The sequence below is a fragment of the Mercenaria mercenaria genome, chromosome 3 (genome assembly GCF_021730395.1).
Source record: "Mercenaria mercenaria strain notata chromosome 3, MADL_Memer_1, whole genome shotgun sequence".
NCBI classification, from domain to species: Eukaryota; Metazoa; Mollusca; class Bivalvia; order Venerida; family Veneridae; genus Mercenaria; species Mercenaria mercenaria.
Window position 1 is genome coordinate 46,038,868 of NC_069363.1, and position 24,556 is coordinate 46,063,423.

At 33.4% G+C, this 24,556-nt stretch overlaps 1 protein-coding gene across 1 annotated transcript in view; it reads left to right on the forward strand.

Moving 5' to 3' along the window:
* Positions 1-13,350: 13,350 nt before the first annotated feature.
* LOC123524943 (uncharacterized) overlaps positions 13,351-24,556 on the forward strand; it is a 35,560-nt gene continuing 24,354 nt past the window's right edge. Inside the window, exon 1 of the mRNA XM_045303576.2 lies at positions 13,351-13,669. The gene's annotated coding sequence lies outside the window, so the exon portion shown is untranslated. The remainder of the gene's footprint in view (positions 13,670-24,556) is intronic.

The window sequence follows — 24,556 nt, forward strand, 5'->3', positions numbered from 1 at the left end:
TCCGTATTTAAGACTGATTGAAGTAAACAGATTTACTTCAGTTTGAAAACTTTCAGTATCTAGATGGAAATGTCCTCAATGCAATCTAATGAAATTATGGAAGCGTCCTGGTGCCAGCAGAGAGATTTAAATTTGTCTTACGTACGACTTACTATCTCCTACGTAGGAGTTAGTATCTCCTACGTAGGACTTAGTATCTCCTACGTAGGACATAGTATCTCCTACGTAGGACATAGTATCTCCTACGCAGGACATAGTATCTCCTACGTAGGACATAATATCTCCTACGTAGGACTTACTATCTCCTACGTAGGACTTAGTATCTCCTACGTAGGACAGAGTATCTCCTACGCAGGACATAGTATCTCCTACGTAGGACATAATATCTCCTACGTAGGACTTACTATCTCCTACGTAGGACATATTAAGTACTACGTAGGAGTTTGTATCTCCTATGTAGGAGATAGTATCTCCTACGTAGGACTTAGTATCTCCTACGTAGGACATAGTATCTCCTACGTAGGAGTTAGTATCTCCTACGTAGGACTTAGTAACTCGTACGTATGTCACTGACTAAAAAACTCTCCAGCATGCGTAGTGGAACAATATACTCGTGTGTACTATTATTTAGTAATGAAACGTGTGTAATTTAAAACTACACGGCATGGATGACTTTATAAAAACATATTTTGCATCTGGTATGAAATACCGTGAAATATTACTTTGTCTTGAAAAAATAAATGGGTTTAAAGTTTCTTTACGAAGCCTTAAACGGATATTGTCACGTATGAAGTTATTTAGACGCATAAATAAAAGTGATGAGCTTAGTGTTGGTCTCTATGTCATGGAAAATGTAATGAAATCCAGCAAACAACTTGGATACAAGATGATGCATCAGAAACTCCTTCAAGAGAGATATGTTGTTACACAAGAAACAGTTCGCCTGATGATGCATATTTGTGACAAAGAAGGTATTGAACAGAGAAGGAGAACTCGTCTTCAACGTCGGATGTACCTGAATCTTGGACCTAATTATTTATGGCATATCGACGGGTATGATAAATTGAAACCGTACGGGCTGTGTATCAACGGAGCTATCGAAGGATTTTCTCGTTTCATAATATGGCTTGAGGTGCACAAAACAAACAGCGATCCTAAGATAATTGCTGGTTATTTTATGAATGCTGTGAAACATTTGCAAGGCTGTCCAACGCGTGCTAGGTCAGATTATGGCACCGAGAATGTTTACATTCGACAGATGGTCATTTTCCTTAGGGGTCAGAGAGACGAACAGTTAACAAACAGCTGTTTTTTACAAGGATCAAGTAACCATAATCAAATAATTGAGCGTTGGTGGGGTATACTTCGAAATGAAAATGTTCAGTACTGGATAGATTTTTTCACAATGCTGAAAAGTACTGGTGATTTCAACGGAAGCTTCCTTGATAAGGCTGTTCTGCAGTTTTGTTTCATGGACTTAATTCAGGTACGTCTATATTTTTTTTTATAAAACATATGACAGATTTCTGACCTTTCTACACGGATTTTCGATTATATCGTTCATCGTATAATGATGTTACTTTATATAGAAACAGATTTTGCTCTACATGTATGTAGGTTAATTATTTGCTGGTCGTGTTAAAATATATAATTTAGTGACCAGGCACAGGCACCAGTATCGGACCTGGGACAAAAATATGGCCTTATTTTCATCCTAAATGTGTTCAAAATGAAAAATATGTAGTGAAATATGAGCCCCCTTCAAAAGATACATATATCTACTGAAGGCCAGAATCTCGAGAATCGAGCCTGCGAGCAATGTGTTCCGGGCCGTTGTGAAATAAATTCTCTAGACAAACAACCTATCACTGTTTCCCGTATACATTTAGCTACAAAATGAGACCGACCCCAAGTCTCTAGCCCTTCCCGTTCATGAAATATCTATCAGGAAACGAATGCCTTCCGTCTGAAAGTCCCTGGTAGATAAAGATGCGGCACAAAGAATCGGTACGTAAACATAGACTAAAGTATAGCTGTCTGCCGATTACGGCTCAAATTCAATAAAAAAATTACTAAAAAGTATAACTAAATACATAAACTAGGGCCACTCAAAACACGCGATATTTGCGTTTCAAATTTTTTCCACATGCTACGCCATTGAACAGAATTCATTAAGTATTTTTATCAATTTCTGATTGGCCAATAGCGACAGACCTCCGACAGAACCGCAACGTTTCGTACAAAATTACTCGGATATTATCATTTCTGTTTCAGTGGCGGACAATACAATCGAAAGACCGACGGAAAAATAAAAAAGTAAATATCGCGTGTAGCAGATGCTACTGACGGTGGTGAGTGGCCATAATTTACATATTTAGTAATACTTGTTATTCATGGCAAATGAATTTGACCCGTTCTAGGCTGACAGACATCTTTTAGTCCGTAATTTCGTACCGTTCCGTTGTGCCACACTTCTATCTACCTGGAACTTGCAGCATTCTGATAGATATTTCATGAACGGGGAGGGCTAGAAACTTGGGGTTGGTCTCAATTTGTAGCTAATTGTACATGCGAAATTGTGATAGGTAGTTTGTTCAATTGTCTAGAGACTTTATTTCACAACGGCTCGGGAAGTGAACCCATCGCTCGCAGGCTCGATTCTCGAGATTCTGGCCTTCAGTAGATATATGTAACTTTTGAAGGGGCCAATATTTCACTACATAGTTTTCATTTTGGACTCATTCAGGATGTAAACAAGGCCATATGTTTTGTCCCAGGACCGATACTCGTGCCTGTGGTAAGTTACAATGGTACCAGAAACGTCAATATTTTTCAATACACGGACGCCTGAATTTCATATCGGGTGCGTAACGTAATTTACTGCTTGTCGTTGCATTAATTATTTTATTTATTTCAGTATCGTTAGTCTTAATCAGACTATTAAACAAATTTATAATATTCACATTTCGTTTATACATGCAGATATGCATGTGATAAAAAGGTTATTATCTTTGCATACATACATTATACGTGTAGATACCGGTATGTATGAAATAAAAAGTTCTCAATGCACGAGTTCTGCAACGGAAATATTGGTCGACTTTTGGAGCGCAAAAGAACGAATTCATATTTTCCAATGTAAATCTAATACAGTACTCTTTTTATAACTTACGCATACCTCACTTTTAATTATTATATAAATGGTACACATCTTTTTATGAAGCGTGAGTGAAGTTGAAATTATCGTCGCTGAAGAACTTTTAAACGTGACGATATACCTGAAACTGACGTCACACACCCGGTATGAAATTTGAACATAAAAAAATAACATTTCAGATTCCATTGAAATTTAATAGAGTTTTAAAAGGAGTGTTAACAAATACATTTAAAAGTGTGTGCGATGTCTTAAAAAGTGTAAATACAGGCCTATATATAGCGTGCATCGTAATTACTTTCTTTCGCCATTATACTTTTATCTATACATTTTTTCAGGAAGAACTTAACTCTGTAGTTAAACTGTGGAATAACCATCGTATAAGACCATCAAGCAATCCAAACCAGCCATACGGAAGACCATTTTTGATGTATCATTGTCCTGGAATGTTCGGCTGTCAGGATTATCTTTGTCGTACATCTGAAGCACAGGTGAACTTGTGTCTTGAGGAAAATCTTCAAAAGGGAAATGTTACATGTGACGAAACGGTGTTTGAACTGTGTACCATCATCATGTCGGACCATAATATGATGCCTGCCAAAACAGCAGACGATGCTGCACTGCTTTACCAATTTCTCCGACGGGAAATATTAAATGAACTTCACCAGTACTAAGCCTAAATGCAAGACCAACCAATATAAGGCGAAGTCTGTCGACGCACAGGCTACTCCATTATTTACAAGTTATTTTAAACAAGTTGACCATGTTCATTTGTAAAACATGAAAATGACGTATAACTGTTAACTGATTTTTGTAAACATATTAAATAGTGTCCTTAAATCAATTCATTGTTAATCTCAGTATTAGCAAAGCAGGAACAATTTCAATGTTTAACAATTTAAAGAACCAGTAAACGCATCTATTGTAACCCTTTGTTCATGTGCGAGAATTGATCCAAAAGTTCATGGATATTAGTTATATATTTAATATTAACAGACGCCAATATAAACATTTTAACTAGACTATAATCCTGGCGTCGATGTAGCCGTCGCGGGTTATATTTAAGAAATGATTTATAGCAAAACCGTGTTTCAACACTATTTATATACGCCGAGCGTAATAATTTTACGAGGGCGTATACCGAGAAAATATTTCATACGACGTATAATCTGCGGAGTGTATAGTGTTCAAACACAGCTTTGCTATGAACTATTTTAATTCTAATATGTCTATTGTAAAATTTCATTCAAATATGATAGAACTGTTTCTTCGCATATAACTGTTTCTCCTTTTGAAAGGTTTATTAAAATCATCTCTGAACATGCCCGGATCCAGGGACGGGCAGATGGGCCCCCGTCCCAAGTTGGCTGAGAAGTGACCTATACTCATCAAAGATGCACCATGTACTGTATGTACTTGCACGCAAAACTTTAACCAGGATTTTCTAAGTCCAAAGGGGGCATGATTTGGCTAAAATGCAGGTCAGAGTTATGGGACTTGATGCTGTCAACTTGTTTTATAACCACAAAGACACATGTGAAGTTTCAATTCAATATCTGCATTATGATGGGATAGAAGTTTAATTGAGAGAAAGCTATATTTAAACCTGTCTCTTGTCTGTGACTGAAAGATCTTCTCCAAGAGAGATGTCTTCTTTTGAAATATCTTTTAAGGTAAGGAAATTAATTATACAGATAACTCTTTAATTAAGATACAATTATCAACAAAAGTATACTCTCTCTCTCTCTCTCTCTCTCTCTCTCTCTCTCTCTCTAAGAGAAATCAAATAAAATTTATGATATATCTTGTTTCACGAAAATGCTTGCTGCTTGCCTTTAAACCAAAAGAGCTCTTAGCTTACTGTTGTAAGCAATTACATTGAGCGTTTTTAGGTTGGTCAAAAAGTTGGTTTTTCTTAAACATTTCTTTATTTCTTGTCTATCTTGCGAAAAAAGCTGCCACACTATAAATTCAAAATTGCTAACGACGTTCACGACGACATCCAAATACAACCGTCGCTTTACGAACGTTGATGTTTCTAATATTAGCACGACATAACGTTTCAATAACTTTTAGCCCAACCCATTTGTATATATGACATATATGATGTATGTGATTGTTGTTTATGTTTCCGTATATATGTACAATAAAATATGAAAAACTGAATGACTGAGTAGTAATTGGGAGTCTGTAATTATATTTAAAGGCGAGTGTTTTAGAAATTATATTTTACTGAGCTATTCATCCTTTATTCTTATGAAAAACAAATGCTTAACTTTCCTTGAAAAAAAAAAGAAAGTCAGAGTTACTTTGTACATTTAAAATGTATGGCGCGAAATATCACGTAGACGAAGTCATGGTGGAACTGACGTCTATATGTGCACAAAATAACAACTATTTCAATTTCATCAAAACTCTTTTGAGCAATTAAATAATGAGTAAAACATTTGACATCGGTCTTAAAATGAGCAGGTTTCGAAAAGTGGACCTCTGTCAATTTTAGTACACTAATAAGTCGGGCCACAAAAGTGGTCACCAGGCAGTGCAGTCTTAGGGTTAAGGTTTACAAGCTAAATCTTTCAAATAAGGTGCCTTAATAATTTTGCCTATAGAGGTAGCTTTAAAACACTGCTAGATCTTTTAAGCTAATGTTATCTTTTTAGCTAATGTTAAAACTGATTCCTAAAACCTTCGACCTACAACATGCGCGGTTCCAGAGGGGGTGGGGGACCGGGGGTCCGGACCCCCTCTGGAAAATCCATGAAAAAGGAAAGAAGAGAAGAAGGAAAAAAAATGTTTGTTTTTTCGAAAAAGGCAATATTAGGACCGCATTCAAAAGTATATGCGGCTGCTGCTTCATACGATCCCGACATAATTCATATTTATATCAATTATCTAAAAGAAACTAAGAATTCTACCTTGAAGAAAACTTGATTTTATCATTTTCCCCGAATTTAACAAGTTAGCACATAAAACTGTGAAAATAAGGGGTATATTATATATAAACTTGCAGTGGGAAAGTGTTCTTAAATGCTCCTAAAATGCCCAGAATGCTGAAAGCGCTAAATTTCAAAATTTTCCGGGTGGGGGAGGGGGTCGGACCCCCTCTGAGAAAATAAGCTGGATTCGCGCATGTACAACTCAAAATTTCCCTGACTTTTCCCTGACTTTTGCCCAAAGTCCAAATTTCCCTGACTAATTACAAAATTCACCGACTTTCCCTGACCGTGGGAACCCTGACAGAGTTCAGATGCGTATGAATTGAACGCCCGACTGGTTAAATACCGATCTAGAACAAACAAAAATAGTTCCGTCTCGGCCGAAAGTGACCTTGACCTTTCAGCTAGGGATGTGAATCTTGCACATGTCTCATTATTCATATAAAATTCAAATATTCGTCTCTCTCTCTCTCTCTCTCTCTCTCTCAGAGTCTTAATTACTGTATATTTTCTCTTAATTACAGTACTATATTTAGCCCACTTTATATATTTTTTCCTACTGAATTTTGTGATCTATTCCCGAGAATACACTCAATAATAGTGTTCCGAAAAACTAATGTCATATCAACTTGTGGTCCGACGGTTTTGCTTCTTCTATATCTTGTATATGTTGTGAAAAAGAGGAAGAATAGAATAGTATTTAAATAAAGTGAAGCATTTTTTTTGACAGTAACATCTTTTAATTAACGAATATCACGGCGAATTTGTAGATTCCAGTCATTAAATCTGGTTATCCTTTGTTTTGTTAAGTTTATGCCTAGAGAGAAGAAATTAATGACGAGTAACTTGGTAAACATGATTTTTTCCCCTTTATCGCTCTTCACGGTAGGGGCTATTTTTTTATTAGAGCTAATTTCATGAGAAATAACCTTTACAATTTTGTTTGATCAGAGTGACTAGATAAAAGAATAATTGACTAGTTGAAACTTACTAAATCTTATAGAACATTGATAATCGTATAATGCAATCAGGTCTATATAAATTCGTTCTTTGTTATTGGTTAGAAACAGTGGTTAAGAGATTATTTCACGGAATTCAATGAAAAGTTATTCATTTAAGCCCCTTCTCGAGACAACACATAAAATACAAGAATATAAATAGTTTAGAAAATAAATGAAATATTGCAATAAATGCCTTTTATCAGCACGCAATTAAAAAGTCAACCAGCAATGTTCAATTAGCACATGTACCGGAAACGCAAGTAGGACCACAGAACGTTGCAGCGCCGCAAAATGGGAACCCATACGTATGAGTTACTAAGTCCTACGTAGGAGATTCTGTGTCCTACGTAGGAGATACTAACTCCTACGTAGGAGATACTAAGTCCTACGTAGGAGATATTATGTCCTACGTAGGAGATACTAACTCCTACGTAGGAGATACTAAGTCCTACGTAGGAGATACTATGTCCTACGTAGGAGATATTAAGTACTACGTAGGAGATACTAAGTCCTACGTAGGAGATACTAACTCCTACGTAGTACTTAATATCTCCTACGTAGGAGATACTATGTCCTACGTAGGAGATACTAAGTCCTACGTAGGAGATACTATGTCCTACGTAGGAGATATTAAGTACTACGTAGGAGATACTATGTCCTACGTAGGAGATACTAAGTCCTACGTAGGAGATACTAACTCCTACGTAGGAGATAGCAAGTCGTACGTAAAACAAATTTAAATCTCTCTGCTGGCACCAGGACGCTTCCATATGAATTACATAATGCATTAGCAGGACTACCGTTATAATCAACAGCGGGAATATTCTACCAAATGTCACTATCGTTATTCATATTACGCAGTTTAAAGTCACATCTGTGACAAGGTATAGGAAAACATGGCCATTATGAGTAGTTACGTAACAGCTTCCATGACAATTTTCCCTATTAATGTATTTGGTAAAATAATAAAATATTCGTAAATGATTCGTTAATAAAGACTTTGAGAAGATATTTTGGACGTAAAGAACGTAACTTAGCAAATTGATAGGACTAGGTTAGACTGTGTTTGTTCATGACAGGTAAAGAAATGTGAAACAATTTTCACATCCCCTAGCACAAGCTTGAGCGGAATTTTATATTGATCATATTGAATGGATTCCATAATCTTGAAGGATCAGAAGTATATACACCAGCAGTTTTGTGTTTGACATACTATAACATGTCTTTAGTTACCAATGTGTGTATAAGGTATTAAATCAGCTGTCGAGGTTACTTTTATGAATGCTGTTATATAACCTTGTAACACGGAAGGCATTAAGAATTTGAGAATTTTTGCTGAATAAACTGTTGTAAACACACCAACGTTGTATTTGTAGGCGTTGTTGCACTATGTTCCTTTATTTGTACGTTTTGAGCTTGTTGATTGTATGATTTAAACTGTCCATGTTTTTACCATGCTCTAAACTATACAAACGTTGCTGTATTGTTGAGAGTCATCGTTCTTGAAACGTTGCATTAACGTGAAAATTGCAAAGTATCACAATAACGTATGGGATGTGTGGAGGTTCGCCCTCATTTGCAGAAAAAAGATGGAAGAAAGGATATGATATGACTGCTTTGTTTCACCTGCCCATGATGCCCTTCTGCATCATAGCTGAATGTAATTAGGAAAATCCATGTTAAACTCAGTATATTGTATATGCGGGGGTAATACATGATTTTATGTGTAAATAGCTGTGTTTGGCTAGGTTGAGGACGAATTTGGTAAAACACACTTGGTGTTAGGGCCAAGTATGAATGAATATATTTATAAATACTCTCTTGTGTGAATAGCTGTGTTATTGCGGGGCTGAGGTAGACTGAGTGTTGGAAGTCAAGTTTGAATGAAAATAGTTTATCAGTAATTTCCAATAGTTAAGAAACTATTACGAACATTTGCATTGAAATGCAAGTATCTTTATATATCATTTGCATTGAAATGCAAATATCTAGTTTCTATAAAACTTCTCCAGACATAATTGTTGATTATATTTACATCTGAACAACTTATAATGTTAGCGAAACAATACATGCAGATTGCATATAATCTAATTATAATAGATAAAAAAAGTTCCTTGTGCCTACATTGATTTGTACAGAATTTTCACAATTTTCTTTCATTCTAGGTACTGATTTAAAGCAGATTTCTGTAATGTGTATTCGCTTATTTTATGTTATATTTCTTGTAACTTTCGGAAATAATCGTATTTCAAATTAAACTCGGCAAGAACTTTCGAACATAATGAATATCAAGAGGTAATAGCGACATGTAAAAATATATTGTAAATTGAGTCGATATGGTACAAAGAAAACCGGTAAAAGGGATTTAATATATTTTTTCTTATAATTGGAAATATGAATATTTAAAATACCAAATTAGCTTGTTTCGTCGCATTATATCTGATATCATAAGCCTTTCTTCTGAATCATTCAGACATTATTTAGCAGTATTACTTTCAAAATCAAACGCCATATTGATGACGTCATTTACGGATCCAGTCGCGGCCGCAAGAAGAGATATATTTATACTGATTTTGTCTTAGAAATAATTTGGTATATGTGGCTATATTTCTCAATTATTTTCGGGCGGGATTACAAACGGTATAGCTGCAACGTCTTTGAAGGAAGGTGAAATCATAAACAAATATTGAATTTCTATTGCTTATTAAAGAAATGATATTTTTCATTTGTATTTGCATTATCTTAAGCACGTACATTAGTAATTACTCTGATGAAATTTTATTTAAAGTGTTTATATACCCATAAGCATTTATACTATTCTAAATTTAATTTTGACTTTTATTATATTATCTTATTTTTTCAATATCAATATTACACACTGATTATATATATCTTTTTTCCATTTTCGGAGCACTTTTCATTTTCTCAGATTTAAATGTCTGATTTTTAGCAAGTCTTTACAGATAATGATTTAATAGTGTATTTCAGACATAGCCGTCTAATTGGGTCTGCTGTTTTGACAGACAAAAACAAAACAAGGATAACTATCCTAGAACGCAGCTCCCACAAACCAACAGCAGTATATGTATAGGTGTGTACATGATAAACACATATAAACAATAAAACATATAGACAATGAGTGATGACGAAACGAACAAGCAAAGGAACGTAGTTGGGCATTGGTGGCAACAACACCACCTGGGCTTTTAAACTGGCTAATGGTGCACCAAACCTCAGAATCTACATTTCCTTTTTTATCACTTTTATACTACATTCGAAGTTCAAATTAAGCATTTGATAGTACCAGGATATTATGTATACTAATATATCTAACACCACTTACACAGAATTAGGAAATAATCTATTTCGAACTCGTATTTTTCAAGAACACTTTAATATTTTACCCAAAAAAAACATGGCTCAACTAATATTAGTTTGCATTTATTATTGTGTTTTTATTAATTATTAATACTCATTATTAATTACAAGTGAAACAATATATAATACATCATTATTAATTACAAGTGCAACATTTAGTAATGCTATCATTTGAAAAGAAAAGTGTTGTTTTTTTTTTCATTACTTTACATACATTATTGTAACATGAGTAATTTGTCAGCTTGGTATTCCTGTCAGTCAGACATTTAAAGGCACTCGCTACAGTTTTTCCGGACGGGTCGATATTTACCCCAACACCGTGCCAATTTGGCTTCGATGTAGCTCACTGCAGACTTGGTGCGGTCTTCTGCGCATGCCCGGAAGAGATTATCTAATGTCGCGTACGGCAATTGTATGTTCGCATGCATTTAATGTACAAAATGTATAATATACTGACTAAAGGTAAGGGTAAGTATCACCATGGTTACAAAATATATACATTTCAAGTACTTTTAGTTCAAATTGCTTCAGTCCGACCTATACTGGAGTCTGTTATTTATACCAGCGCTCAAACTCTGCATTGAGTCACAGCTGTTTCTAATCCCGTACCGTACCCGTACCGTACATTCGTAAACTATAGGTTTTGTTAAAAAAAAGGGCGGAAACTTTCATCGTTCTATGCCATCAAAATGCTTCAGAAACACCTTAAAATCCGCTTATTAAGAAATCTGCCGTTTGATAATTTTATATATGTATTTCTAAGTCATTTGCTCAAACACTGAATGAGTATTTCGTACCAACCTGCGTTGCATAAATGCCCGTCACACCCCACCTCGTTGTAATTTGATTTAAGCGAAATCTAATACGGTGACCTATCAATTTTCTTTTTGTTTTAGATTAGGTAGACATAACCAAAGGTATGTGCAGAGTTTGATTAAATTCTATTATGTGAAACTCGATAAAATAGCAGAAGTACCAACTTAAAATTGACAAAAATATGCAAAATAGCCCTTGGGTCTGCTGAACAAGTATTCCTTTCTTTACAAAATCATGTTCTTTTGATTTCTCTGAGCATGTTTCAAATAGATATATTGTTTTCCGTTATAAAAATGCTTAGATAATCAAATTTATGCTGATTATTGTACTTAACTGAAATATATTTTAGGATTACAGAAATTTTGAAAAATGTTTAAAATACCACCATATCTAGGGGCAAATTAAATTGAAACAAAGCTGGTGACCTAGTATTTTTATTTCATTTTTCAATACATCATAACATGATCTTTGAATACAAAACATTTCATCAAAATCTATTATTGAGAAAAAAATTACGAAACTGTAGCGAGCGTCTTTAAAACATCAATGCACGCTGCAATTATTTCGCAAGTGATTCTTTGAGTACGAGTAAGCAAATTAAGATATTATCCGTTACTTCGATTAATACAACAGCTGGTGTTAAATCATATTAAACTCATAAACGATATTGTCTCTTTGCAACAGAGTCTGACCCAGTTTGTCTTCGTCTTCTGTAATCAGCATTAAAAAGCTTACATAAGGTGTACGCCTCATTATGGAGCTTATGTAAGCACTAGTAACTATCTGTCATCATCGCTTCAAAGTGGCTTTCCATATTTTTCACAGACTATAGCAGACAATTCTTAAGTCATTTTATTGGACAATTTGTCTCATTTCTTATCATCGCAAAACCCTAATGCAGAGAAATGATAACGATTTTTTTTAGAAAACAGATTTTCGTGTTTAACTAGTTGATCTGTTTTCTGAAATACGCCTGTTTCTATCTTAAATTATATATATTTATTAAACGGTTTTTTTATATTTTATTTGTCATATAAGAAAAGTCTGTCATAAGCATTTCCCCTCAGGTAATCTTGTACTTAAAGAATGAAAGCATTGGCGTTGCAATGCATCAGTAATTGTGAAGTGCAGGGACAAAAGCGGTACATATACGCTTTTATGATGGTATCGGACAATGAACATACAAATTTTGTTTGAAAATTATATTGTTTGAAGTATAATACATCAAATTTAGACAATGACAAGTGAAAATTTTAATACTCCTAACATTTTGCACGTGCTTTTCACACGGCGACGCTAACATTCAAATACGATGATATTCTAAAACCGTTCAGAAGATAATGACAAAAGGTCTAGTAAGTATGGAATAAATGACTTTTAAGATATCTTTTCACACGAAACCGTTCGTTTATAATACAACTAAACCACGAGTTTTTGTCAGGTGAATGTCTCAATTACTTATTTAAGTCATTTTGTTGGCCATGAAATAAACTATTTGAAACGCTACATTTTTCCTACTAAGCTCATAGGTAACAAGTGCAATGGTGTTGATTTTTCTAACGGTGTAGATACTCATGACCATCATGGAAACACTAGTACACATTCTATCATAGTAGAAATTATGTTTTTCATGCAATGTCAACGGTTTCTTTGTTTTCAATATTTTTATTGAGTTTTCGTTGCTAAAATACTACAGTAACTTGAAGAGTACATTCGAACGTTATCACTTTGAGTTCTGATTAAATAGGTGATAAATGAACTTTTGTAACGTAATCGTTATACAATATAACTGAAATGAGCCGTGCCATGGGAAAACCAACATAGTGGGTTTGCGACCAGCATGGATCCAGACCAGCCTGCGCATCCGCGCAGTCTGGTCAGGATCCATGCTGTTCGCTAACAGTTTTTCCAATTCAAATAGGCTTTAAAAGCGAACAGCAATACACGCATTATTTGACAAAACGTAGCATGATGAGGGTTTCAATATATATGTTACGCTAAATAGTGTCTTCAAAAGAGTCTCTGGTGGAAGAAAAAAAGACAGATGCATGGATCCGTAAATCGATCAATAAACTCCGCCCCTTAGTTTCTGTTGCTGCTCCCCACAAGCTTCTTTCAAATTGGCGGATTAATGTACATTTGCGACGGACTCGCTAGAAAGTATTCCAGATGATTTTTCTGTGAAATACTTACCAAATTAAGAAAAAAATGCACCAAGAAAGTTGTCAACGGACTTAATTGTTTTACTTAAGGATATGTAAATGACATTAAGATTAACTCGTAAAAGTTAGCGCCAAATGCTGGCGTTCTCAAAGAAGAACACTTTCGCTAGATATTGCTGGCAGGAAAATTGTTGAGTTCTCATGCAGATGCATGGTTTGGTATGTATAATCATAATGTTAGTTATCTTTTAAGCAACATTTGAAAAGAAATTACATCTTAGATTATTAAATAAATTATTTGATTAAAACATTAAGCCTACTTCTGTCGTAGAGACAGTAATTCCACGCTAGGCTTATGCGATAAAAATATCAAACACCATGTGCAGTCACATATGGTGTAAGTGATTTCTTAAATCAAGATAATATTTACAACAGATAAAGAAATTAATTAACTGGTTCAATAGCTTTTTATTAACGTTGCGTAATACCCTACTGTTTTTACTTTACAAGTATGTAATGCGATCGCGCTGCTGTTGCAACTGATTGCGGAGCTGTCGATCACCGCTGTGATAGCAATTAAGTTAAATATTCCCATTATAATAAAATGTATATTTGTAAAATACCACGCAGTTGTCTTAAAAATAAACATATGTCCATGCTTGGTGTATTTTCAGTACTACTTTTGCGTGCCAACTTACAAAATTTTGAACATTTGGTAGTCTTATTAATTTCTTTTTTCAGTGCGGACGGACATTGCTCGCATATCATAGGGCTATTTAAATCTCGTCAATCGATTAAACTCCAAAAATAAATTAAACAAATTCCAGGGGGCCTCCGTGGCCGAGTGGTTAAGGTCGCTGACTTCAAATCACTTGCCCCTCATCGATGTGGGTTCGAGCCTCACTCGGGTCGTTGAATTCTTCATGTGAGGAAGCCATCCAACTGGCTTACGGAAGGTCGGTGGTTCTACTTAGGTGCCCGCTCGTGATGAAATAAAGCACGGAGGATCACCTGGGGTCTTCCTCCACCATTAAAGCTGGAAAGTCGCCATATGACCTATCATGTGTCGGTGCGACGTTAAATCAAAAAAAAAATCCAGACCAGCAAAGTTGCACATGTCTATCACAGCAATGGCACAAACCAAGAGGGACAAAGATCTTGCCGATACCTATTAACATTGTTGTTGTTGCTAGACCGCTGGAAACAAGGAAACGAAAACCTGTGATCTGTCACTTTGGCAGATCATATAAGTAAATATTTCTTCCTTTACAATAAATAAATAAATAAATAAATAAATAGATAAAAAAAACAGAAAAGAAACAGATAAAATAAATCCATTTGCATTTATTATATCACTGTATTAATGGTAGTTATAAATAGTTTACGATAGTCGTAAGGTAAAATAAATATATGAAACAAAATAATCAGCGACATTCTAAACTGCATGGTTTAACATGTGCGTATATTTTATTTTTTAAATTGCATTTAAAAGCAAGCAACTGACAGGAAAATCAGTTTAAACTTATCAATTTTCAGACTTCCTAGAACAGAACAGAATGATGTCAAAACCTTGCGGCGCACAGAGGGGATACCGTTGTCATAGTTGCTGTCTACAAATATGAAAGAAATATCATTACAGAATAAATAATGATAAAGTATCAAAATCCACTCCCGAATATTTATCTGTCTGCTCTTGAATTAATGTCTGATTAAAATGAGCTTACCTTTTATCTTTTTCCGAAAACGTCTTGAAATAAAGTTAATAGGCCGCACACTGTTCAGATCTTATTTATATTTTTGAATAATGATGTTGGTATTTTATGTGAAATTATTTTATATGTTTTGACTTTATTAATGACTCATTCGCTCTATGCTTAGCAATGTTCTGTGTAAGAAGAAATTGGTCGCTTAATAAAGCTTTTTGTATGCTATATAGTATAGTTAACATACAGTCAATTGCGAAAATATCGATAATACTTTCAACTGCGAGAATATATTGCTGAAGAAGGTTAGCTATTACTTTTGTATGAAATAAGATATAAATAACTTATATATCTAAGGTCTTGAACTGAATAATTCCGCGATCGGCCTAAATTAAAATGAATTCAGCCAATTCAAATTAAAATCCCGATCACAGACGAATGAGAAAAGACAGACAGACAGACAGACGATTCATAATGTATTATGTATGTTATTATATTATACCATGTACATTACTGACAGACACGTTTTAATATAAAGATTATCAGAATTACATTTGAGCAGATTGCTTATTCATCCGTTCAATTTTTAAGGCTTACATTTTTCTAAATCTGCCTTTGGTTTACGGAACAAAATAAATCTCCCCCCTTCTAGCCTTTCCGGGTACCGCTCGTCGGCGTTACATATTCCCCAAGCACACCTCAACACCACTTCCACCGACAAAAATGTTGTGTATCAAACTTATAAGAGCTTGTGTGAAGGAATGGCAGTTAGCAACAAGGGAAGCGCACTGAATAATCCGCGTTATAATATTGGTCAATGTAATAGATAACAATTAGTTTGATTGACAGCCCGGATCCATCCATTGTCATAGTTTTGCAGAGGCTAATATCAGGGCTACAGTCTATAAAAGATTATCATAAATGAAGGTTTGTTAATGATTAACGAAAGTAGCGATTCAGAACAAGCTAATATCTCAATCATCGCATCTAAACAAAACATTATACAACTAAGAAAAAACATTAAAAAAAAACGTCAATTTACCGGAAACTCATGCTGTGTCTATATGAAATTATGCCGCTTTTTGTGCTTAATATTTTTTTAAAAAATGTTCGAATTTGTAAGTGGTCCAGTAACTATTCATAAAACATAAATAAAAAACTTCATAAAACATCACATAGTTCCTCACTGTCATTACTCAAAGCGTATGTCATAGGTTTCATTTTGCTAAAATCGTTCTCCTTTTTGTATTTTGTTACGTAATTTTGTTAACGATTAATAGAAAGATGTTATCTCATTAAATACAATCTCTTTAAATTGATAATTTTTAAAAATGAGGTAACGATTTGTATGCTGAAGTGGGCTTAGATACGTGTTATAGCTATGTAGATATTGTCTATTTCATAAAGAATATATCGAAAATGATATTTCGTGCCATTGAACCATCAAACATACATTTAATAATCATAAGTTCGTTAATCTTCAATACAACCAACAACAGTTACTGTACTGTTTGCTCCAGTTTCTGGTTCTCGTAGCTGAAAGCAAATTTGAAAATCCGCATGTTTTTTTTTTTTTGTTTTTAATTAATTTTATATTTCTCAGAAAATTTCTTAGACCTACTAAAATGAAAAAAACAATTGCACATTTTTGTCATCTGTTTGGACACAGTCTTGTTTCTCTGTATATGTATATCATATACAACAGAGTGAAAGCATGAAATCATGAGTATCAATGTTTTTTGTGTGAGATATATAGATTAATTATTCGGACTTAGGCTTATTTTTACAAAATAACTCATTTACACCTTTTAAAAATATTTTATAAGATAAAACATTTTTGTTTAGCTTATCTCCGAAAGCTTATATCATTAAATGTGATTACCCACGCATATAAAAACGATGTAACTAAAATATCATTATAACATGTATACATATTGTAAAAACAGTTACAACAATAAACTTTTCTTTACTTCCGTACTTGTAAACAGGTATCTGTTTTCATAGCATATGCTTTCCTTTAGATAAAACCCGACCACTTCGCTTTTTACCGACTAAAAACATTTTACAACTGGTTTCTGTGTCTGATGCCTTCCGCAACTATTTAACTTTATAGTTTATATCAAAAAGAGACTCATAAGTTAGTTGCACTAAAGGTTTGAAATACCCTTAATATTTTCTGTGCTGTGTACACCCCCCACTGTGTCGCAGTCTTTTATCATTTGTTTATGACCCTAAGTTTCACGTTACATGCATGACAATAATCGTTTTGAGAGGATTATTTTATTCTCTATCTTTAGTGTATGTACCAAAGGAAACTATTAATTCTTTATGTGTTTCATAGTGGTTTTGTGTATGCGAAAGGGAAACAAAAGCATGAAATGACAGTCGACCAGGATTTTTAAACAAAAATTATGTCGAATTTTTAAAAGGTTTAAAAATGGATTGACTTATTTCTCAGGACATATGATATATTTGCTTTGCCGGCTATATTAACTTTACTATCCTGGAATAAATTTGTTGAACATGCTGCGTTTTAGACGGAAGTAATTTTCAGGTGAGGCTTATTCATTTCTCTTTCTTTTTATTTATTACATCTGTGTTTTTATTATTACATTCATTTGTGAATATGTATGAATTCGCTACATATGTTCTGTCTGGGTACATGTAAAATTCACGTTTTGCCATGATGAGTGTTGTATGGGTGGCAGCGGTCCACAAATCTGGGTGCACGTACAGTTCGCGTTTTGCCATGGCGGCAGTGTCTTATTAAGCTGGGTGCACGTAAAGTACGTGGATTACTATGGATTACTGTATGGGCGGCAGCGGTCTATGAAACTTGGTGCATGAAAATATTTCAGACTTGATGATTAAATTTAGTTGTATGTTTGTAAGCACAGTCAATATGAAAACGTTTACAGTAAGTAAAACACATTTATCAGGTACTATCAAATTCCTAGTACCACTTCATAATTACCTTTACATTATCGTTTTGTTGCGGCATTATATCTTTAATGGCAAAAGGCTCATTGTCGTTTGCACATACTTCCTTTGGGAATATGTAACGATGAACTCATGAAATTGTAATGAAAATAGTTAAAAAAAACTATCGTAGAATGTATAATAAATTCTCTGCTCCCCCGTCATTTTGAATAATGAAATATTCATGAAAATAACAAAGATCCTTGTCATTTAATTAAGATGAAGTATTATATTTTGTCAGTAAAAGGCAATTGTAAAGATTACTATTTTATTATCTTTTTATTCTTAATTGCTTTCGAAAGTGACATGCAGTAGATTTCCCTATATTACATGTATATTCGGATTACATGACAATGAACAGACCAGAAATTGATGCCACATACCATACATAGTGTTTCGTAGAATCAGTTGGTGATGTTATAAACAGTTACCTTTTCTCAATTAATTATGAGTTTCCGTTTCCTGACTTTCCAGTGTGCATATTTAACGTTCTTTAAACGAAAACTTCAAAGATTTCGAATCAGAGGCATCTTTTTAATCTTGAATTGGTTATTTAAACAGGATTGAAAATTAGAAGTGTTTAAGATCATTTTACTCACCCCTCCCCCCCCCCCCCCCCCCCCCCCCCCCCACACACACACAAGAAGTAAAGTCCATTATAGGCATATTTTGGAGCATTTCTTTCTAAATTTCATATTTCATTGTGCAGGAAACTTGATGGAAAATGGCAGAAAATGATATTTTTTTATCTATTCCGGTTGACGAGGGGAAAAAAAGTGTTTAATCATAACAACTGGGGTTTTATTGAAATTGGTAAAAGTAATGCTAGAGAAAGGCAACAAAAAGATAATGCTGGAAAATGACAGAAAATGATATATTTTTTATCTATTCTGGTTGATGAGGACCACAAAAGTACAATTGAAGTTCTGTTACATTACAATTGGGATATTATTAAATTGATAAAAGTAGTTCTAGAGAAAGGCAACAACAAGATAATGCTGGCTCATCACATCTACAAAATGTAGATGAGGAATTACATAATCATCTGAAAGTGAAAATGCAAGTGATGCAGAGGAGGGAATGTATAATCATTGCTTTTGTAAACCATGTGTGACAGAAAATGAACAGTCTTGGCTTGCTAAATCTTTATTCTTACAGTCTTGACTTGCTAAATATCTTGTAATGTCGTGTCTTGTCACGGCCTGTCCTGTAACGACGTGATATAATGTCCTTAAAAACGTCGCGACATTTAACTACGATTTTCAACGTTTTTAGCAAAAAGTCCAACGAAACACATGCCTTTTTTATTTAATAATATTAAAGTGAGAGCAATACCGCAGACGCTTTAAAAAATAAACAACACTTTGACCGCACGGAAAATTTTATTTTACGGTTATTGTGCATAAATTTGCACAAATTTTATAACGGTTTCGGCGTGAGCCAATTTGTTTTCAGAAAAATTACTGTCTTTTAATGCACTAAATACATTTAGATTGTGTCACATACATTGGAACAGACAACTCAATGCGCAATCGAAAAGAAAAATGAAATATGGAACCGATGTGAATATCGAATTCATTTCCATGAATGAATAAAAGAGCTAGTTAATGAGTTTTTAAAAACTAACAATAATAAAGAGTCAGGCAAAATGAAATATGGAACCAATGTGAATATCGAATTCATTTCCATTTGTTTCTCCTAAAATCATTTTTATATCAAAGAAATGACAGCAAAAGTTTGTATTTTAACGATTAAATGCTAAACCTTTATTTCTATCATGGTTACGCTAATATATTTTATCAATACAGCATTAAGGCAGCATTTGATCTTAAGAAACGGAAATTTAAAAAAGTAATTTATTAGGATCCACGATGGTAATAAATCAGGGTTTGTACCCAAGATCTCCACGTAAAGATGATAATAAATCAGGATTTGAACCCAAGATGTCCACGTGAGGTGCCAGGAGATTCCGCGTAAAGGTGCCATGAGATTCCGGATGAAGGTGCCATGAAGACTTGGCTGTACCTTTAATTTTGTCCTTTTTTATAAATGACTTCCGAGGAGACTAAAGTTGAATGCGTGTAACATCACTTAAGATATTATATAGTTATTCACTCAAAAATCATGTTGTTCAAACACTTAAGAGGTCTTCACGAAGTTCTGACAGTATTTCAAATTGTGTTGGAATTATTTTTCTGGTAAAATAAAGTTTATTTCTTTATACTAGCTAGATTTTGAAAATAAGTTTATAAAATTAGAATCATATTAAGTAAAATCTTTTGTTTAAAAACCTGTAAACATTGAGTTTGTTAAAGCATTATTTTAACACGTAATTAATTATGTCCCTTAAGCATTATATAGGTGTTTCGTTTTACAACAGTTGAACATGTTAAAAGTTGATATTATATACGTTTGAAATCGATGAATATATAAAATATATTTAATGTTTCCTTTTGAATACATTTAACAACTAGATGACCGTCACTGCTACATACTGCATCTTAATATAGTGATGTTTAAACTTATATTAATATAGTTTTTACATAATAATAACACATAAAATTTGGAAAATATAATTGTTAACGAATTCTTGCATAATCCTTTATAGATCTCTTCTACGATTTTATCCGTACAATAACTGGGACGGAATCAAAGAAATAGACTTGGACTACTTAAAACTATGCTAAAACCGTGAGAATTTAGACATGTTAGAGCCCAGTAACCTTTTTGAAAAATACCATCAGAAAAAATGAAAAACAGAGGTCGAGTTGCTTGATTTTGAGGAATCAGCACTTCAAAATATATCAGCATTAGAAAAAATACCCATAAGTCAAGACACTTCTAAACAAAGCAATATAATGCAAAAATATATATAACATAATATTCCAAAATGTAATTTTTATGCGTAATGTTCGTAGAAAATTTAAGGTTTTCCTAATTACAAAATGCATTCTCAGTATGATGTCATTTTTCCAAAGTAAAGACACATTGCTTGATTGTTTAATGTATGACCGTTTTATACATAAAAAAAAAACAAGGAAAAATATCCAACAGGGAAAGCCACGTTCAAAAAACGCAGCCTCCCCAAAGACACACACGAACAACTCCTGCACACCATACACAAACATGAACACAAAGGACAAAACAAACAGATACAGGAACACAGTGGGGCACCGCCTTGGAACGGTCAGTGGCAAAACCACCACTGGGGAGCTTAAACCGGTTTATGGTGCACCTCACCTCACTCTTACCCCCACCATGTTCCAAACATGCCAATAGGTATTTCCCTTAATTAAGATTTTTTTTCTTTTGGTTTAAACAATATTTATTCAACATAATTGCAGTTATTACAATGTTACATATATCAACATAGAGGATTGAGTAGGAAGCTAATAGCTTTTTTAGAAACTCTCTCCCTATACATAATATAATTTCAACGGTAACAAATTAAATAAATCTATCTTACATGTTCTGCTTGCAGTTTCTTCGTTTATCAATATGGTATGAGACATAAATTTGTCAAACTGTAGTATAAAAAGGAACACATTTTCGGATATAAACTTTAATTATTTATATAAACTTAAATCTGAACTTTAACGACTTGTTGTATTTTAATATTATTTCAAAAGATGGGATAGGAAAGAAGGAAGTGAAAAAGTAGTAGGGCTAATGTGGCATGGAACCTAGGACACTAAGCTATTATCACAGCTATAATTGTAAAAAGTATTTAAACTACGTATCAAATCTCATTGTTTTCTGTATATATTTATGTACATGTAGAAATATTGATTCATTTAGTGTGCTTGAAATTGTGAGATCACCATATAACATTTAGTATTGTATTTAGTGTAACAGTGGTTATTGGCCTAATAATGTTTAGATCTGTGCGTTCCCTTTGGTATAAGGGACACCTGAAAAAGAAATGATATTGTTTTCTACCTCTCCACACTCACACAATGGACTGTTTACAATAGTTTTTGAAAATAGATGTTCATTCAGAGAGCTGCAGTGGGTCCTAAGTCTCCCATGAAGAATCTGGTATTTTCGTTCACCTGCATAATAATGACATGGGACTTTCTGTACGTCTGAATAAAGTTGTTTTTTGAATATGCTTATAAGTGGGAGAATTCCTGTGACCTAATGGTAGCTGGTTTCAGTCAGTGACAGTTGATGGCAGAAAGGAGTTAGCAAAATGTTGGGTACGACAGTGCAGGTTTCTAGAATCGCCGGCATTTCTAAGATTGTATACGGATGTTTGCGCAACAGTTTCAGGTACCAAGGAAGAAAAATACGATGGAGATAAGTAATATCCCAGCTATGAGAATATCTGATCTAGAGATTTCTTGAGTCGAGTGTATATGGATAGAACTTAGAATCATACATAGAAAAATTCTTTATGGTACATTCTATCGCCCTCCTAACTCCCCGCTTCTTCTTTTGTCAAATATAGAAAATTCTATCGGCCTTGCCTTCGACACAAACATAAACAGTGTAATCATCACAGGTGACTTAATCAAGTTCCATGGCTCTTTTGCTAGTAAATGTACTAATGCAAATATTGGGACTGCATGTGTAACTTGTCTAAAAAAGCTAACGACCAGTTTAAATGAACAAATTGCAAGCACAAGCATTTTGGTGATAAATATAATAAAGCTTTAAATGTCTAGTAATTAATAGCATGCATGACAGTTGAAGTGAACTTGAATTGTAGCATTTTGCTGTTCTCAAGAATATAATCTGAGACTACTATTTAAAGCTTTAAGTATACAAAATAACAAAATTTCATGTGCATGATTGAAATCATATAGAGATAGAATAATAATGTACATGCTGCAGTATAATACAAAAATGACAATCATATGGTTCTATCACAAAACAAAAATCAGATCTTACTTATTTGTACAGGTGATCAAGTTTTTTATAAGAAGTTTCAAAGTGTTTCTGGTATTAATGTTATTAGAACTAAAATGGTATGAATATCTTAGATCTAGTTATGGATGATATTCATAATAGGTAAGCTTTATTAATTTGTAAGTTTCATGTTGTCATGATGTATTTAATATTACAATGCATCACCAACTGCATAGACTTTTGTACAGATGTTTAACACATATATGACAATAGATTATGTTTCTAAATATCAAGTTAAAATAATAATTCAAATACAAGTAAAAATAGACATGGATATTCTAAAACTGTTTCAACAGTTGATATTCAACATAGATAATCTTAACTCAGTTCCATATTGTCATTTAGAATGTCAGTTCATACTTGATTATCAATTTGCTGTTCCTAAGACCTCTATTTAAGGCTTAATACACAAAACTAACAAAATTGCATGTGTATTAAATATGTACATGGTTAAAAATATCCACACACACACACACACACACACACACAACAAAAAATATAAATGTACATGCTGCAACTTATAGTACACATTCAAGTGTTTTCCTGTTAATGTAATAAGAAGTGCAATAGTTGATTGTCATAAGATATATCTATATGTGGATAGAAGTGATTGTTTAATAATAAACTTCAGTTCTCTTTTCTACAGATGATATACTCATGGATGACAGTAAATTTTGTTTTTAATTTTCAATTTAATATTGTAATTCAAATACAAATACACAAAACACACACACACACACAAATAATAATTTAGCATCATCATCATCATCATTTGATATATTCATATTTATACATAAAAGTGTACATGTATCAGTTATATCTTTTATCAGTTGGGTTACCATCATCATTATCATCATCATACTGTAATCATCATCTTGGTGAACATCACCATCATCATCATCATATCATCTTCATTACAAGTATATATATTTATATATTAAAATTTGTGCATAGACACTTAATCAACAATATTTGTTTACTTAATTCAACAGATCATTATCACCATCTTCATTATCAGCACCATCAGGTTATAATTTCATTATGTATATATTCATACTTATACATATATATATATTTATTCATAATACTATGTTCATCATCATTGTTGTAAAACACAGTTATTTTCTATGACATTATGTATATATATTATCATGTATATTCATACTTATACTTATATACCTCTTTGTGTACATCATCATCATCATCATCATCAGCTTGATATGTACATATTTATTCATAAAATTATATATGTATCAGTTATATCTTTTATCATTTGAGTTACCATTACCATTATCATCATCATACTATATTCATCATCCTGGTGAACATCATCATTAGATAGAGCTGTACACTTATTCAACTACAGCTTTTGTCATTTTGTTAAACACCATCATTTTCATCATGCGGCCATCATCATCATCACCCTTACCATCACCATCATCATAATCATCAATTATGACAATTTTCTGTTATATATATCCATATTTCTTTTTATTTATACTTATATAATTGT